Source organism: Triturus cristatus, chromosome 9, assembly GCF_964204655.1.
Source record: "Triturus cristatus chromosome 9, aTriCri1.1, whole genome shotgun sequence".
NCBI lineage: Eukaryota > Metazoa > Chordata > Amphibia > Caudata > Salamandridae > Triturus > Triturus cristatus.
In genome coordinates this window covers 828,221,294-828,240,408 of record NC_140592.1, presented here as the reverse complement: position 1 = coordinate 828,240,408, position 19,115 = coordinate 828,221,294, and positions in this window count along the sequence as shown.

Sequence of the window (19,115 nt, the reverse complement as noted above, 5' to 3'; positions counted from 1 at the left end):
GGCTCTATTAGGCGACTTGGCAGCCTCAGTCGCCAAGTCGGTATATACCTTGATTTTAATACGCAATCTCTGCCATACCTCAGCCAAGTCGTCAAGACGAAGAGCCACCTCTAAGTCTAAGATTTCTCCTTCTAAGCGAGTCATATCTGCACCTTTCTCCTTTCGCTGTCCCGAGATCTGGGCCAGAGCCGCCCCCGTATAACAGTCTTGTAGGCTTACCAAAGCATCAATGCCGAGTCTACCATTCTGACGTTCTCCTGGAAATACAGGTCTGTCTCACTTACAATCTCATCTCTGATGGGGGGGGTCATAAGATACCAGGAGTTGATCGGGCTACCCAGCCAACAGGCGATTCCAATAGAAGCCCATGTTCACACCAGAACATGCACTTCTATTGGATTTCCCAAGGGCATATTATCAAGCCCAATATCGCCGCTTTAGTGGCAGTTTTCGGCCGCTAAACCGGCGATGATTTTTAATGCCGTCCTTGATAAAATGCCCCGTGGTGATGTTAGAATGTCTCCCTGAATACTTTACCATACAGGTGTACATTTGAATGTGATTGTCAACATACATCTGGAGATAGATTTGCTACTGCCATAGCAGCTGAGAAAGAGGTCACATACATCAAGAAAATGATTGTGAACACACAGAGGATCTTTGGGATGCTGGGAAGAGCACAACATTGTGAGACAGAGAGGGATTCTGGTGATCCAGTTTAGGGCCTTCCCAAAAGTTGCAAAACAATTTTTTAGTCTGGCCAGAAATTATTATGGGCTTTTAGTGTCATAAATTGCATAAAGAAAAAGAATGTTTAAGACAGCTTGCTGGCCTTGTCAAACAAGATGCTTTGATTGGAATTTGGTCTTTAGTTTGCCCGCACAATAGTGTCAGCTTTAAGAGATTTTAGCAGTGAAAAGCTGGCTGCATGATTTGATTGGTTCACAATTTATACTAGATAGAAGAGAAAATATAATGAAGTCACAAGAGAAGAAAAATTACTTCATGCATGGTGCCAGACATGATTTCAAAGGAAGATTGGAGGCTTTCATCTATAAGGCCAACCTGTCTCTTCTGTAAAACCAGTTTTGAGTTTAGGTAGGAGTGGTCCATGTGGGCAGGGTGGAAGGCTATTAAGGTAATGCTTAAGAGTTGAGATTGAATTACGAACCTTAGGAATGTTTTATATCAAACGCAATAGCAGATCCTCCCAATGTTAAGTGTTTATGACAAGATGTGGTTTGCATCTTCTTGACCAATCAATTCATAGAAGACATTAAACATTTTTTTTGTTTTACTTTATTTTTCAACACATTTGGCAATGGAACCTTTTTTGCACCCCGATTTCATTTGGTAACCTTGTCAGCTCCTTTTGTAAGCAACTTTATCAGTTTCAGATAATAATCTTTGAAATTAGTGTTCCAGATTTTAGCACAACATTTTCGGTTCAAATAGTTCTTAATTGAGACATTTGTTGGAAGCTTTTATTTATATAAGTTTCTTCATTTTATGTAGTGCTAACTTGATAAATGCATTAGTGATATTGTAGTTGTTGGACCCGGCCTCGTGGCATGGTCCTTACCCCCGTGGATTGTGCCCGTTCCCCGCCCCGGCCTTCACGGGCCACCCTTCTGAACTGCACCGAGGCCCTTCATCTTGAGCTGCACGAGGTCGCATACCCCTCGTGGCTCCGCCATCTTGTTGGCACCCACGTGACTCTGTGCACCAGCCAGCGCGACCCCGCTCAACCCGGCCTCGACCCCAGCGAAGCCTCGACATCGAGGCACCACGAACTGGCCAGGGGTTGCCGCAGGAACCATTCATCGCCCCCGGCGGAGGACAGTATCGATGGGACCCCCAACTGTCCTCCCCTCTCGAGGTGTGATCGCCCTGCAACTCCCCTGGGCCTGGCGCCTCTCCTGCTGGGCGTCTGGCCACCTCCACCCGGCCTCTCCGCCCCCACCGGGCACCTGGGTCCAGACATCAAAGGGCTCCAGACCTATATCTGGGGCAACCCCGCCACAGATCGGCAGTTGTATCCCGGAGTCGAGAGCCCTGCTCATTGAATCGCGGCTGACCCTACGGAGAAGAACTCTTGTCGGAACCATCACGTGCCCTGCTGACTGCGTCGCGGCTCCTTCTTGTGAACACTTTGAAGCCACCTGGAACATCGGAGCCCTGCTGACGCTGTCGCGGCCCAACCTCGCTGAAACCTCCCTCGGAGCCCTGCTGACGACGTCGCGGCTCGAGCTGAGCAGAAACCATCTTGAGAGCCCTGCTGATTGGATCGCGGCTCTCCACGAACGGTACGCCAGAGCCCTGCTGACGCCGTCGCGGCTCGACCCCTCCGAGATCCGGAGGTCCTCCAGCTTGAGGATAAGAACTGGGCCCCAGGTACCCTCGTACCGCACTCCTGCCAAAGACTGTCCCGCTACCCCTACCCTTCCAAAGAGACACTGAGACTTTTGGTGGATCCCTCGATCCCTTCGTGTAAATATTGACCTCGTAACCTTTTTATTGCTGATAAAGAATTGCTTGTCTTGAGACAACCTCCTTGAGTCCTGTGTGGTGGTGTTACTGGGCTAGTACGTGATAGGAGAAGGATCTCTCAGGAGACTTCTCGGCAGCGCTCGGCTACTTCGTACAGTGTGAGGGCCCCCCTTGGTGGTCTCGCCGACTCCTCGGGGTCCGCCTTCCAACAGTTGGTGGCCAGCGACGGGATCCGAGCCGAACGCAGTACGTACCAGCCAGTACCCACTAGCTACCCATCCAAACGGACAGTAATCATGAGCAGCCAGGAAAACAACGCGACAATGGAGTTCCAGCCCGAACGGCTGGAAGAATATACGCACAAAGAGTTAAAACAGTTCTGCAAAGACAAAGGCATTGCAACCACCGGCCTAGGTACCAAAGAGGACATGCAGAAAGCTCTAAGGACATGGCTGGAGGCCGGGGCAGGCCCCTCCCAGGAAGAAGGTCCCTTGCCCCTGACTGAGACCACATCAACCGCACTGACTCCGGCAACCGGAGGAAGAAAGAGCCTAGAAACCGGCCTCTCCGAAGAAGAAATACGAGAGCGGGAGAAGGTCCGGAACCACGAGCTAGAGCTCGCACGACTGCGGCTGGACGGCGAACTCCAGCTGGCGGAAAAGAAACTGGCCCTAGAGCAGCTACGGCTTCAAGAGGAGATAGAGGAGAAGAGGCGACACCGGGAGTTGGAGGAAAAGAAACTGACCCTTGAGCACGAGCGCAGCCTCAAGGAGCTCGAAATCAAGGCCAAGAACGGAGGGACCAACGCCCCCAGTACTAGAGACACTCTACCGCCTGCCGAGACCAAGGTACATATCCCGAAAGAGGTTGTCAAGGAGTACTACAAGAATGACGACATCCAACAATGGTTCAAGGCCTACGAGGTGGCCATGACCTCTCATCGGGTGCCCCGAAAAGACTGGGGCGCGGGCCTGTGGGGGCGGTTCCTGAGTGAGGGTCGAGACACACTGCTCCAGCTGCCGGAGGAGGTGATGACCTCCTACGATCACATGAAGGAGGCTCTGCTCACCCGCTACGGGCTAACCGCAGAAATGTACCGCCAGCGGTTCAGAGACTGCAAGAAAATCCCGGGCACCACCTGGGTGGAATATGTGGACTTTTTCAGTCGGGCCCTAGAAGGGTGGATCAGAGGTAGCAAAGTAACCACCTACGGGCAGCTGGTCGACCTCATCGTGTGGGAACATCTCTCCAACAATTGCTTCGTGGAACTGAGACAGCACCTCCTCGACAGCAAAATGACCGACCCGCGAAAACTCGCCGTCGAGGCCGATCGATGGGTCAACTCCCGGGTCCCCCGGAACTCAATGGGGGAGTACCAGAGGAACCCCACCGGACCCCCCCGCCAACGCGGTGGAGAGGGAGGGCCGAACAGGAACCGAGACCCTCCCGCCGGGGCCCCCAGGAGCCCCCCTCGAGGGCCCCCGCAGCAACAACTCTCCCCGAGCCTAGCCCGAAGGGGGGCGCCCCCGGCCAGACCCGGACCACGGCCACCAGTAACGTGCTACGGCTGCCAACAAACCGGACACTATGCCAGCGATCCGGTCTGCCCCCTGAACCGAAGAAACGGGGCCGGCGGGCCCCCGCCCCGACAGCTGGCGGCCGCCGCCCTGGGAGAAGGAGAAGAGGAAGAGGAGACCCTCGACCGAGGGACCACTGAATGGGAGCCGGCAGCCATGTCCCTGGTCTGCCTGGGTAGCCGAGAAATGGTACCCTGCACCCCCATCCCAAGCAACACCCAGAAGTACCGGCAGCAGGTCACGGTCAATGGACAACGGGCCGAAGCCCTTCGTGACACCGGCGCTAGTGTCACCGCTGTCCGCTGCCACCTGGTGACCCCCGAACAGATCCTACTGAATGTGCTGTGTCCCGTCCGGAGGGCCGACAACAGCGAAAGCCTGTGCCAGATGGCCCTGGTCCCCTTCGAGTGGGGAGGGGTGACGGGCCTGCTGAAGGTGACGGTACGCGACGACGCCCCCGTCGACTGCCTCCTGGGGAACGACTTGGAGAGTTCCCCCTGGGCTCAAGTAGAGCGACGAGAGCACCTCCGAATGCTGGGACTATCTGACTGGGCCTGTGCCATCACCCGGTCCATGACCACCCGGGCCCCCCGCTCATCCTCGGCCTCCGGGGCCGCCCAGCCCGAGGGGCTCGCACCACCTCCCGCCAGCAGCGAGGGGGAGGCGGACACCGACCCTGGACCTAGTGAATCCTCCCCCGAAGAGATGGCTTCCCCGTGCGCCCTACCAGAGCTGACACAATGGCGAAACGAAGGGGGCCCCACCCGGGAGCAGTTCCAACAAGAGCAGCAGTCCTGCCCCACTCTCGAAGGGGTCCGCCAACAAGCGTCCGCCCAAACCAACGGGGACCAGACCGGCACCCACTGGGTCTACTGGGCCGAGGGCCTGCTATACAGTGAGCAGAAAGTGGCAGAACTCGGGGCCAGCCGAGTGTTGGTGGTCCCCCTCCGCTTCCGGGGGTTCCTGCTCAACCTGGCACATGATGTGCCCCTCGCCGGACACTTGGGGCAAGACAAAACGTACAGCCGTCTGGTGACCCACTTCTACTGGCCCCGGATGCGGAGAGACGTGGACAACCACTGCCGGTCCTGCCAGACCTGCCAAGCCAGCGGGAAGACGGGGGGTCGGGTCAAGGCCCCCCTCCAACCCTTTCCAGCCGTCAGCACCCCGTTCGAACGGGTCGGAATCGATATCGTGGGGCCCCTGGACCCCCAGACCGCCCTGGGCCTCCGCTTCATCCTGGTCCTCGTGGACCACGCCACCAGGTACCCGGAGGCGGTCCCGCTAAGAACTATAACGGCCCCCGTGGTAGGCCGGGCCTTAATGGGGATCTTCTCCAGAGTGGGATTTCCCCGCGAAGTGGTGAGCGACAGAGGCACGAACTTTATTTCCAGATACATGCGGTCCCTGTGGCAGCAGTGCGGGGTCACATACAAGTTCACGACCCCCTATCACCCTCAGGGGAACGGACTGGTTGAGCGGTTCAACAGAACATTAAAGGGAATGATCCAGGGCCTAGAAGAGCCCCTCAGGCGGAGATGGGATGTCCTGCTGCCGTGCCTCCTGTTTGCCTATCGGGAGGTCCCGCAGAAGTCCCTGGGGTTCAGCCCGTTTGAACTATTGTACGGACACCCGGTCCGCGGACCGCTCAGCCTGGTCAAAGAGAGCTGGGAGACGAAGCCCCAAGGCGCCCCTCCTGACGTCTACCGATACCTCCTGACCCTCCGAAACCAGACCCGCAAGTTTCGCGCCATGGCCGAAGCCAACCTCGAGGCCAGCCAAGAGGACATGAAGCGGTGGTACGATCGGAACTCTTCTACCATAGAATTCGAGCCAGGTCAGAAGGTATGGGTCATGGCCCCGGTTGAACCCGGCGCCCTCCAGGACAAGTGGACCGGGCCCTTCAAGGTAGTGGAGAAGAAAAGTCCCGTCACCTACCTGGTCGACCTGGAGTCCCCCCGGAACCCCCTCCGGGTCCTACATGCTAACAGGCTAAAACCCCACTTTGCCCGGACCGAACTGAGCCTGCTACTGGCGACCGACGAGGGGGGCGAGGACGACTCCGAGCCCCTGCCCGACCTCTTGCAGTCCAACGTCCATGATGGAACAATCGAGGGTGTCCAACTCGTCTCTTCCCTGACTCCGGAACAGCGCAACGACTGCCAGCAACTGCTGCAGGACTACGCAGCCCTCTTCTCCCTCACCCCGGGGGTGACCCACTGGTGGGTCCACGACGTCGACACCGGGGAGAGCCCCCCCGTGCGACACAGACCCTACCGGGTACCCGACCGAGTGCGGGCATGCATCCAGGCCGAAGTAACGAAGATGCTGGCCCTGGGGGTCATCGAACCCTCCGACAGCCCGTGGGCCAGCCCTGTCGTCCTGATGCCAAAGGCCGCAGCTCCCGGCCACCCCCCGGAGTTGCGATTCTGCGTGGACTACCGAGTCCTGAATGCTGTGACCAAGACGGACGCCCACCCTATACCCAGGGCCGACTAACTCATCGACCGCTTAGGGGCCGCTCGCTACTTGAGCACGCTGGACCTCACCGCCGGGTACTGGCAGATCCAGCTCACCCCCGGCGCCCAAGAAAGATCCGCCTTTTCGACCCCGGATGGGCATTACCACTTTCGGGTGATGCCCTTCGGAATGAAGAACGCCCCGGCCACTTTTCAAAGACTGGTGAACAAGGTTTTGGCCGGGCTTGAGGCCTTCAGCGCGGCCTACCTAGATGACATTGCCGTGTACAGCAACCACTGGGCAGAGCACCTCCTTCACATTAAAGCCGTCCTGGCCGCCCTCCAGTGGGCCGGGCTCACAATCAAGGCCAGCAAATGCCAGATCGGCCACGGATCCGTGACCTACCTGGGCCATCAAGTGGGGAGCGGGCAGGTGGCCCCTCTCCAACCGAAAATAGATGCCATCCAGGCCTGGGAACCCCCCACTACCCAGACCGCTGTCCGGGCCTTCCTGGGTCTCACTGGATACTACCGGCGGTTTATCCGGGACTATGGGAGCATTGTTGGCCCCCTCACAGAGCTAACGTCCAAAAAGCAGCCCAAGAAGGTGCACTGGACACCCCGCTGCCAAGCAGCCTTCGACACCCTAAAGACCGCAATGTGTACTGCCCCGGTGCTACAGGCCCCTGACTACAATAAGGAGTTCGTGGTGCAGACGGACGCCTCCGAGTATGGGATCGGGGCCGTCCTGTCCCAGGCCAATGAAGAGGGGCTCGACCGACCAGTGGCCTTCATCAGCCGACGGCTACTGCCCCGGGAGCAACGATGGAGCACCATCGAGCGTGAGGCCTTCGCTGTGGTGTGGGCCCTTAAGAAACTCCGGCCCTACCTCTTCGGTACCCACTTCCGGGTCCAGACCGACCACCGGCCCCTGCGGTGGTTAATGCAAATGCGGGGCGAGAACCCCAAGCTGCTGCGGTGGTCCATCTCGCTACAAGGGATGGACTTTGATGTTGAACACCGGCCCGGCAATGACCACGCCAACGCCGACGGCCTGTCCCGCTTCTTCCGCCTTGACGAGGAGAATCCCCAAGGAGATGGGTGACTCTCCATGCCTTCGGCTGGGGGGGACGCCTGTTGGACCCGGCCTCGTGGCATGGTCCTTACCCCCGTGGATTGTGCCCGTTCCCCGCCCCGGCCTTCACGGGCCACCCTTCTGAACTGCACCGAGGCCCTTCATCTTGAGCTGCACGAGGTCGCATACCCCTCGTGGCTCCGCCATCTTGTTGGCACCCACGTGACTCTGTGCACCAGCCAGCGCGACCCCGCTCAACCCGGCCTCGACCCCAGCGAAGCCCCGACATCGAGGCACCACGAACTGGCCAGGGGGTGCCGCAGGAACCATTCATCGCCCCCGGCGGAGGACAGTATCGATGGGACCCCCAACTGTCCTCCCCTCTCGAGGTGTGATCGCCCTGCAACTCCCCTGGGCCTGGCGCCTCTCCTGCTGGGCGTCTGGCCACCTCCACCCGGCCTCTCCGCCCCCACCGGGCGCCTGGGTCCGGACATCAAAGGGCTCCAGACCTATATCTGGGGCAACCCCGCCACAGATCGGCAGTTGTATCCCGGAGTCGAGAGCCCTGCTGATTGAATCGCGGCTGACCCTACGGAGAAGAACTCTTGTCGGAACCATCACGAGCCCTGCTGACTGCGTCGTGGCTCCTTCTTGTGAACACTTTGAAGCCACCTGGAACATCGGAGCCCTGCTGACGCTGTTGCGGCCCAACCTCGCTGAAACCTCCCTCGGAGCCCTGCTGACGACGTCGCGGCTCGAGCTGAGCAGAAACCATCTTGAGAGCCCTGCTGATTGGATCGCGGCTCTCCACGAACTGTACGCCAGAGCCCTGCTGACGCCGTCGCGGCTCGACCCCTCCGAGATCCGGAGGTCCTCCAGCTTGAGGATAAGAACTGGGCCCCAGGTACCCTCGTACCGCACTCCTGCCAAAGACTGTCCCGCTACCCCTACCCTTCCAAAGAAACACTGAGACTTTTGGTGGATCCCTCGATCCCTTCGTGTAAATATTGACCTCGTAACCTTTTTATTGCTGATAAAGAATTGCTTGTCTTGAGACAACCTCCTTGAGTCCTGTGTGGTGGTGTTACTGGGCTAGTACGTGATAGGAGAAGGATCTCTCAGGAGACTTCTCGGCAGCGCTCGGCTACTTCGTACAGTGTGAGGGCCCCCCTTGGTGGTCTCGCCGACTCCTCGGGGTCCGCCTTCCAACAGTAGTGGACATTCTCTATTAAAGACTTAAGAGTCACTGTGAAGATCTGACGTGTTACTGCTTATTTTTGATCATCATATTCCACTTTGTCATGGTCCTCTAAACTGTCTCAAAAGTATATGTTTACTCATTTGTCAAAAAAGGCCTTTAATTCCTGGTAAAATGATTTGCCCGATTGGCATTTCCTATCGTCAATTTAATCCAATATTAACTTTGCAATTGTGGAATATGTTTGTGTAGTACCAAGAGTTTTATATTCACACCCGTAGCCAATGCTTCGCTTGATAAATGTAGTGGTAATTTTGCAGTAGATATTTTGTCATAGAGGCTCTGTGTCATTCTTAGGAGCTGGCATTCCTGTTGCTGATTTGTAATATTCACCACAATTTGTATTGTTGAGCTCTTTTGAAGGTTTAAGATTCTTTGGAAGTCCTTCTGACACCAATTGTAATGGTCTAGTCACCAAATGACAAGGCATTTTGCCAATTCAATTCAATGAGAGGGTTGCAAGAGTGGCACACTTTTCAAGAGCGTGCAGAGTTACATCTTTTAACCTTAACCACTGTATTGATTTGAGTGATAAAAAAGATTCAAATTGAGGAGTATTCCCAGATTCCTGTCTTTCTGAGAGGCAGCAGGGCTTCAAAGTGAGGGACACACAAATTGGATAGCTTAACAGAAATGTTGTTGCCTAGGTTTGCATGTGTAATACAAAGTTCAGAATTCCATTGCGAATTTTGGCTATAACCTAGGCATTTGTAGGTTGTGTCAGTTATGAATGAACCATTGGGTGCATTTAAAATCTTAGGATTACACATTTCATTGAAGAGTAGGTATGTGTGGGTTTTCTTGTGCAAGTAAGATCAGCAAAGTAAATGAGTTGTTGCTGCACCCTTTTAGGGTATCTAGACATATTCAGTTGAAGCCACAAACTCAAGAGAGCCTCTCAATGTGTTGGGAAAAGAGGATTCAAATTGGAACCCAGGCATATAAACTTGTCAACTAGTTGAAAATGTATTTCTGAGAAAGTTAAATGAAATATTTTGATGAATAAAAATTCAAGTCTCAACTAAAATTAATTGCAGCTTGATATACATACAACTATATATATATATCTCCCAAAAATATTTCAAAATGCTAAGCAGAGCTGTAAAACTGTATGAATAGAATTTAACTTAAGTGGACACAGTGGGAGAGCGCTCAGGGTTTGGACTCCTGTAAGTCTAGAAAAAGAAACTCTCAAAATTATGAATCATTTAGCCATGGTATCCAGAGATTGTGCTTATACATTTAGCACCTCTTTAGAATTATGTTCATCTTGTTCACTTGCAACTCTCTTTGACATCTCCATTATTCCCTCCCTTGAGTTTTCAGCTTAAGTTATGAATCTTGCACATTCCATTGCCTGCTTTGCCTTCTATTTTGCATCGAGTAAGAGGATTCCAAATAGTACCCCACATATTTTGTTAGTTAAGGCACTACAATACAATTATTAGTGCAGTGGTGCTTGCAGGACTAGACTATTTGAACATAATATATGATCAAGTCTCTAAGAAAGATATCCAAAAACTCAAAATAATTCAATACCAAGCTGCCAGGCTTTCCTTAACTTTAAAGGCAACATCATACTTCACAAACCTACACCCCACCACTCTATGTTTCTAGGTACCTCTTTCCCTCTCTCATCTATCTCTCATTCTGTAATCGTTCTCATTGTTTCTTGGTGACTACCTCTTAACATCTCTCTGCTTCTGTCTACTGATATATTTCCCTTGTTTCTCTCTCTATCTTCTTCAACCTATCCCACTTCACCTCTCTCTTTATATCCTTAGCTCGTTGTAACTCATCTCTCTGTACCTCACAATCATTAAATCCATGTCTTACTCTGTACCTCACTTCACTATTATTTGTTCTCTTTAAAAACATGTCACACATCTCTCGGCCTCACTTATATTTATGTCTCATATCGCTCTCCTTCACTTTAACTCTTCTATTGCACTCCTATTGTTGCTGGGATTCTGCTCATTCACAGAACAATGCACAGGAAACCAGGACCTCAGTGAATTTTGGTGTACCAAAAAACTCACCTCAGTTCCCAGAACCCCTATCCGACTAGTATCAGTGTCTCATTCATTCTCCATACTAAGGTGAAGCTACCAATGATTAGACAACCCAGAACAAGCGACTTAGGGTACTCTCAGGAATGGTGGGAATCAAGAACTCTCTTTCGTTTTTATTCTCATACCAGTCCACAACGTGAGTAATCAGAGACACGGAAAAGTTTAAAATGTTTATTTTTAACTACGTGCTCTGAGATGCAGTATTTTCGCTAACATAGGCAGGCAAATGATTAGAAATAAAACAATCAGCATTGTTACAATTCCATAAAACACAAAGGGAGAAATCATGTTATAATGATAGTGGAAACAGGTCTTATTGCGCCTTGTGTACCACCCTCCCTGGCTAGGAGCTAGGTTTTTATAATAATAGAAGATCTCTAGGTTTAAACGGGGAACCCCATACCTCCAAGATCAGGTGAGGTGAATCACATCACAAGATCAGCAATGTTCTCCGTACCTGGAAAGGTTTTCTCCAAGTGCCAGCATCATGCATGCAATGCAATATCAAAGGCACCCGAGTTTCAGATATTTGCAGTTGTGTGCGTATTGTGCCTAGAGCGTGGGCCGATCAACCTGAATTAACAGCATACATTGGTATTTGACCTTGAAGACTTCTGCACACAGTGTACAGACTGAGGTTGCGGTGTAAGTCTAGGGATGTGAAAAACAGACCGTTCTCATGCGAAGAAAAGCAAGCAGTTTAACTTACAACAACAGATACCTGTAGTGTTGTGTGCAAAAAGCGTCATAGTGGCAAAATGGCGTTTAACTTCTAATACGCTTAAGCTAACATAGCAATGTGTGCAAGCAGAACCCTGTCTTCACTACACTATCTCTCTATATTTATCTCCATTCACCTATCCCTACCTTTCTCTCTCTCTACACTTTCTACATCATCTGTCTACCTTACCTCTCAACCACACCTATCTCTACCTGCCTCTAACATCCTAATCTGTCTCACAGTCTTTGTGTTTACCTTTGCCTCACTACCCCTCACTCTATGTCATATTTGGCCCTACCCCCTCTCTTTTGCTCACTGCTTTGTTTCCATTTCTCTCCCCATATCTCTCCTGCACTTACCTCACCATTCCATCACCCTCATCTAGCTTTACCTAATCTCTCTATATCTCTATCCTGGTCTATATTCCTTATATCCCTCTACTCTATCTATTTCAGCACTCTGTACTGTTCCTCTCTCTCTACCTCGGTCATGCCAGCTCCCATTTCTCTTATAGAGAAACAGAGGGCACTGTCTAGGCAGAGACATGTACACATAAAAAAAGGAGAGGTGGGATTAGAAAGAGAAGGCAACTAAGGAGAAAACAAACAGATTTTACCAGAGGGAGTGTAGAAACTCCATGGGAGCAGTGCTTTGATTTTCCTTGTTTTAGTGAGAAAGTTAGCTACGAAGGAAGATGTATTTATGTTTCTGAATTTCCAGCAATTAAAGCTGCAATTGCAAGTGTTAAGTGCAGGTCTTATTTAAATACTATGCACTAGTACACTGCAAATCCACTAATTCAGTTCCATGTAAAATGTAGGAAGACACAAAAAGCCTAGTTAGATGTGAAAGGAGGATGAATGAGCTGGTGGAAATGCTTGTTAAAGATTTCTAATGGTTTGAGCTTTCAGCTAATTTCTGAAGGTTTAACATATAATCAAGTAGATTTCAGTTAGCTGGATTGGAGTGGTAATAGTATATGTCAATTCTTTTGAATGCAAAACCTTCACAAAATTGCTATAAATTGGAGTTGAAATAGTAAATGTCACCTGACTAGTGTCTAACACCTTCCCAAAATTGGTTTACATTTGAGTGGGAATACCACTTTAGTGTCCAACAGTTTTTTCAAAATCATTTATGTTCGAGTAGGAATAGTTGTCCAATACCTTCTCCGAATTGGTATATATTTGAGTGGAAATAGTAAGTCTCACTCCTTTAGTGTCCAACACTTTTCCCATATTGGTATAGTTTGGAGAGGGAATAGTAAATGTCACCCCTTTAGTGTACAACACCTTCCCCAAAGTGGTATGCATTTGAGTGGGAATAGTAAATGTCACCCCTTTAGTGTCCAACACCTTCCCCAAATTAGTTTACATTGAAGTGGGAATAGTAAATGGCACCCTTTTAAGTGTCCACCAGTTTCTTTAAAATGGTTTCCTTTGGTGTGTGATTATTTGATTTAGGGCCTTATTATGATTTTTGCGGTCCATATAACCTTCGTACCCACGGTCACCCAACCGTCGCGAGCTCGGCATTCCCAGCGCCATATTATGAGGTGAACGGACTGCTAATCCAAAGACCAGGGTTGAACCGCTTACACCGCCAGCAAATCACAGACTGCCGGGTCGCGGTCGGGGAAAAGCAGCAGCCATAGGGTGGTATAGAGGAGTTTCCCTGCTGTCTGAATTACAAGTTGGCTTTCCGATGAGCCAATTGCGGCGGTGGGACCGCCAGCTTCAAGTTGTTGGAAAGCGAAGGATTTGGGATGCTTACTCACCCCTTTCCTGTCATTTCGGACAGAGTTCAATCTGGATCCCTTTCTTCAGCTCCCCACTTCACGGGAGCAACTTCTCCAATATACAGGTGATATACAGGTGAGTCCTTTTGTACCATATACCCATTACCAACATATGGGCCAGACTCCAGCAATGGGTAGGTGGTATGTTTCCACATGTATCATGCATATGTGTGCATTCAACACATATGCAGTAGAAATGTTCACACAGGCCTCAATACATATGTAAAACTAACCATTACTGCCGCAAGATCTCTGTCACCACACCACCAGCACCTTGGTAAACTTGTAATATGGGGGTCCAAGACCACCAGTGCTGTGGTCTTTTGGTGGCCTCAGCATTTGGGCGTTTGGACTGCCAAAATTGTAATCAGGCCCTTAATCATTTTAGTGGGAAATGCTACATATTGCATTTCTAGGAGTCGTTTATTTTATCTAACTAGTATTAATAGTGTTTAGAAAGATATTTTAAAAAGGAGTTGGTCATGTAATTGTAATAAGTAACATTATTAATTACTTTATTTCACAGAATAAAAATGTCCCACATTTGTAATTTTTTATTTTTTCAAAGTTTATTTAATGAAGATTTTTTCATTTTTTAAACATATGCATTTCTAAGTTAAAATAAACAGTGCTTCTATAAATGTATTGGTTGATTTCTGTCTGCTGTGGATTGTGCTATCCTTCCACTGCAATGTTTGTTTTGGCCTCCTGTGTCAAGGTGCTGCCATAGACATTCCCCCATGGTATTTGGAATTTGAATTTGCATCTGTGTCCGGAGAGATGCAGCTTGCCAATCCAATTCTTTTCGAAATAATCAATTAGGGGGTTTAGTTTGCATTCATTTTGTTGGTTGAATGGGCTTTCTATTATTAAATTGTAGTGGTTAGCTATCTCTGTGACAGGGCATAGGTTAGTGCTATCATTTTTTGTGTCTCAAAGGCAAATTGAGTGTTTGCAGGATATTCTGCTCTTAATGCAGATTTTTGGAGATGTCTCCAAATGCTTTGAGTGAAATGGTAGTAATTTCCTTGTATGGCTATGTGGGAAAGAGTTTGTAAAATGGTTTGAATCGTGGCTTGTTCAAAGCCTACAATTATTTTTTGTGGGTAATAGTTATTTGTTTTATGTTTAATGTCGCTTAAGAGTTTGTAGTAAGTTTGTTTAATTGGTAGTAGGGCACATTTAAGAGGGATATTTATGTTTTGATATTCACCATTTACAGTCTGTATCTATATGAATGGCTTGGAACACTTTTGAAGGTCCCATCCATCATCCAGGTTTCACAATGGCTTAGTTTTAGTAAATTATGTGCTGTAGAAAATATTAGGATTTATCTTTCATTGTTTAGTTTGCCATATCAAAGGAATGTTTCATCATTATGGTTCAGTTTTAAGTCTTTAGGTATTTCTATATTTTGGCATCTTCTAGTGACAGGAGGAGTATCACTGGTGGCTTTTTTGATTTGTGCAATTAAATGTTTTAAAGTTTTAAAGCAGGTATAGGTGATAGTTGGCCCATGATATTTTCAGGGACTTTAGTAAGTATATATTTTAAGATTTTGGTTGTGGGCTCCTTCTAGCTAGTGCTTGACCCTCTTAAATTCTGCAATACCCCCCTTATTTCTATTTCTGTTGCGTATGGAGGGGTGGTTGTCTTCCATTAAATTTAATTACAGCATCATCTTTTGTATTGGCCCTCCCATAGCATGCACTAAAATAATATTCGGTACATTTCCAATTCACATTTTACATCGATGTACTTTCTTGGTTGCAGGAGTAGTCCATGTGACTTAGGGCCAGATGTAGGAAGCCAATTTGCGATCGCAAACGCCGAAATTCGCAGAATTTCAGCGTTTGCGATCGCAAATTAGCAGTGTGCAATGTAGCACAATCCCCTCGCAAAATAAGGAATCTCAAAAATTGAGATTCCCTATTTTGCGTTTGCATTTAAGGAATCGCAAATTGCGATTCCTTAAATGCAATGTAAGAAGCACAAAAGAAAGTGCGATTTGGCCTTAAGTAATCGCAAATTACCACCAACTTCAAGTTGGTGGTAATTTGAGATTTCCTTTAAAAAAACACTTTTTTGCATTTTTCAAAGTGTCATGTGGCACTCATCCATGCCCTTAGGGCATGTATGTGCCCCACATCTGTACACATGCACATTTCAGGGGTGCAACAGGGTGTCCCTCTGGAACCCTTGCACCCTTGAAATTGCGTGCGCAATTCCCATTAATTCCAATGGGCCTCTTGGCCCATATGAATGAATGGGAAGGTAGTCCTTGATTGCGAATCGCAATTTAAAATTCGCAATTAAGGATTATTAAGGACTCGCAAAAAATATTGCGAACCCTACTTACATGGCATTTTGCGAGTCCTTAATAGCGATTCCCTAAAATTCGCTATTAAGAACTCGCAAAAGTGCTTTTACCTACATCTGGCCCTCAGTAATGACTTTCTATTCTGGGATTTTATGTATGTTGCTTTTTCTGTCATTATGTCTGAAAGTCATGTAATAGAATACATATTTACAATTGTGAACTGTTTATAGGTTTTTTATTTACATATAAAATTATGCAACCACTTTTATAGTTTATACTTACATGTATGTTCTTCTTAGAGGTTTCACACTTTTTAAGCAGATTTTCCATTGGGGTTGTTGTAATATGAAGCAGGTGCTTTCTTTTCAATTAGAAGAAAAAAAGGAGCATCCATTTTATTTTAAATGTTTATTTGTTGGTCATTTACTGATGTTGAGGTTGTTAGTTTTTTTAACTCACTCTTGGGATGAGTTTATATTTTATAATAATTTCTATTTTTTATATTTTTGAGTCTTTTCCGGTTTGTGATTGGTGTAGTTATTCAGCAGGTTAGCCGTTTTAGACTTTGCAGTATTTTCTTTTAGACAGTACATGTAAAGAGATAGAAGTTGAAGAGTGTTTTGTTAATTATTATTTTTCATTTATAATTTTAGTTACAAGTAAGATTTACTTACTTTGCAAGGTAGTTTCTGAGATATATATATTTATTTTTTAAGGGTTTCGTCAAAGAATCCAGCAGACTTTCATTGTCTTTTCAGCTTTTGTTGTTTTTGAAGTATTCAGTTGATAAAATATATGTGCCTTCTGTATTATTGATTTAATTGTTTGTGTGAATTTTTTCTAAACATTTTTTATTAAAGCTAAGACTTGCAATGGTGACATTTATAGCATGACACATCCATAACATAGTAGTTACCATCATATTGCATTGAATGATATGTATATAGCACATCTGAAATACAGTGTAAGGTTTATCGGTGAACAAACCGATTGCATTACTGATCATCTTCTTCAAAAACTGGATTTACAGCCAGTGGTGTACAAATACCTCCCCTAAATGCATTCCATTTACCCCACATTCTTTTCCATTTTTTTGGGGCATCCTCCGTGGACATACGTGGCTTTTTCCGCCTCCATGTCCATGTCCATGTCCATGTCTTTACACCCGTCTCCAAGGAGTGAAGCAGTACTCACCCCCCAATGTCTGGCAATATTCCGTTTGGCTATAGTCATACCAAGGGTTGCCCAAACTTGGGCTGTGTGATTAATGTCTGTTGGTTCCCAGACATTTGGGAGGCATCGTTTAGGCTCAGGCAGTAGAGCACAAGCACCAACTTGTGTGATAGTGCTCATTACTGCCGTCCAGTATGGTTTATTTCAGGGAATTCCCAAAGTGTATAATAAAAGGTGCCTGTGTCACCACAGTGTCGCAGGCAGAATTGGTCATTGATCTTTCCTATCTTGCATAATGTCACCCTGGTGAAATATGTTCTGTGGAGCACTTTGAGTAGTATTAAACGTAACTTAGAGGACACCACCACTACCCTCGGGGACTCCAGCGTCTAACTCCCCACGTTAGTCTGCCATGTTTCCTGTAGCATTTGCATAGGATCTAACTGATTATTGATGATTTTGCGGTATGTGAGTGAGATCGCCTTCTTGTCCATGTAATCTGTGAGGAATCTGTCTTCTAATGGGGAGGCCTCTGGAAGAACCAAATCTGGTGGGATGGACGTTTCTATTGCGTATTTAATCTGTAAGTATCGAAACAGCTCCGTGGGCACCATTTCGTATTGGTCTTGTATGTGGGCGAATGTGACGTGACGACCCTCCCTGCTTTCCAGAGGTCACCCACTCGTGAGATCCATATTGCGTCCCATTGTCTAAACCCTTACTCTTGCTCAATTTTCCCAGCTTGCCTCATAGCGGGGTGTGTTGTGTTAATTTGTCATTCCAGCCTAGGTGTCGTGTTGTCACATGCCATATGTGTAAGGTAAGTGCCATTGGTCCCAAAAGGTCTGATTTTCGCTTTTAATTATAGAGTACCCGATAATACCCCCCACTCCTAGGGCGTGTCTATCTAGTCGGTACGCAGGGTCAATTTGGGGTGAGTGGAGCCATTGATTATTCATGACTAACTGGGAAGCCCAGTAGTATGTCCGGACATTGGGAAGTGCAATACCTCCGTCATACCAGCTCTTGACAAGCTTAGGTGCGGCTATCCTAGCGGGTTTCCCGTTCCATAGGAGATTATTCACCTCTGAGTCTATTGCTTTGAAATATGATGTGGGAAAATAGAAGGGGGTGTTGTGAAAGGCATAAAGAAATCTGGGTAGTGCCATCATTTTAAAAAGTGCTGTTTTACCCAGTAGGGTGAGGGGCAGTGATTGCCAATGTTTGGCGTCCCATAGTAGTCTTAGCAGCAGTTCCTGAAGGTTCCTTACAATGAAATCTTCGGGGTCGGACATGACTTTAAACCCTAAATATTTGAAACTATCTGTAACTATTCTAACTGCACGACCCCTCTATGTGGGGGGGTCCCCATAGAATATACAATACCAATTTTTCCCTGTTAATGGTGTAGCCTGAGACGACCATCCCGGATGCCATGTATATTAGCATATTGCCCGCATAAAGGGATATGCGGTCTTCCCATCCCTCCGCCCATCGGAGGCCGCGGATATCTGGGTCTCTCCTTATCCAGGCTGCCATTGGCTCCACTACTAAGGCAAAAAGGAGTGGAAACAGGGGGCATCCCTGTCTCGTTCCGCGTCCCAGGGGGAATTCACCAAAGATATGTCCGTTAGCTACTACATGTGCTAGTGGGTTAGTGTATAATAGTTGAACCCATGAACAACATTTTGGCCCAAACCCTAGATGTTGGAGGACCGCAAAGAGGAATGGCCATGCGACCGAGTCGAAGGCCATCCTTGCGTCAAGAGATAAAATGGCAGTCACTTCTTGGATGGTGTGTTTGCGGCTCACGATACCATGAAGATGTCTGAGATTTAGTACCGTATTTCGTTCTGGCATAAATCCAGAATGGTCCAGATGGACCAGTTTTAAGACATAGGGAGTTAGTCTATTAGCCAGTCTTTTGGCCAATATCTTGGCCTCTGCATTACTCAAGGAGATGGGACAATAGGAGGCAGTTTCTAAGGGTGGTTTACTCGACTTATGGATAGCTACTATGGTAGCTATACGTTGGTCGCTGGGGAGCTCTCCCTTTTCTAGGCTGGCTTCATACAAGGTTAGCAGGTGGGGGGCGAGTTTAGCAGCTGCTCGCTTGCAAAGTTCAATGGGTATTCCATTGGGACCTAGGGCCTTTCCTGGCTGTATCTTTTT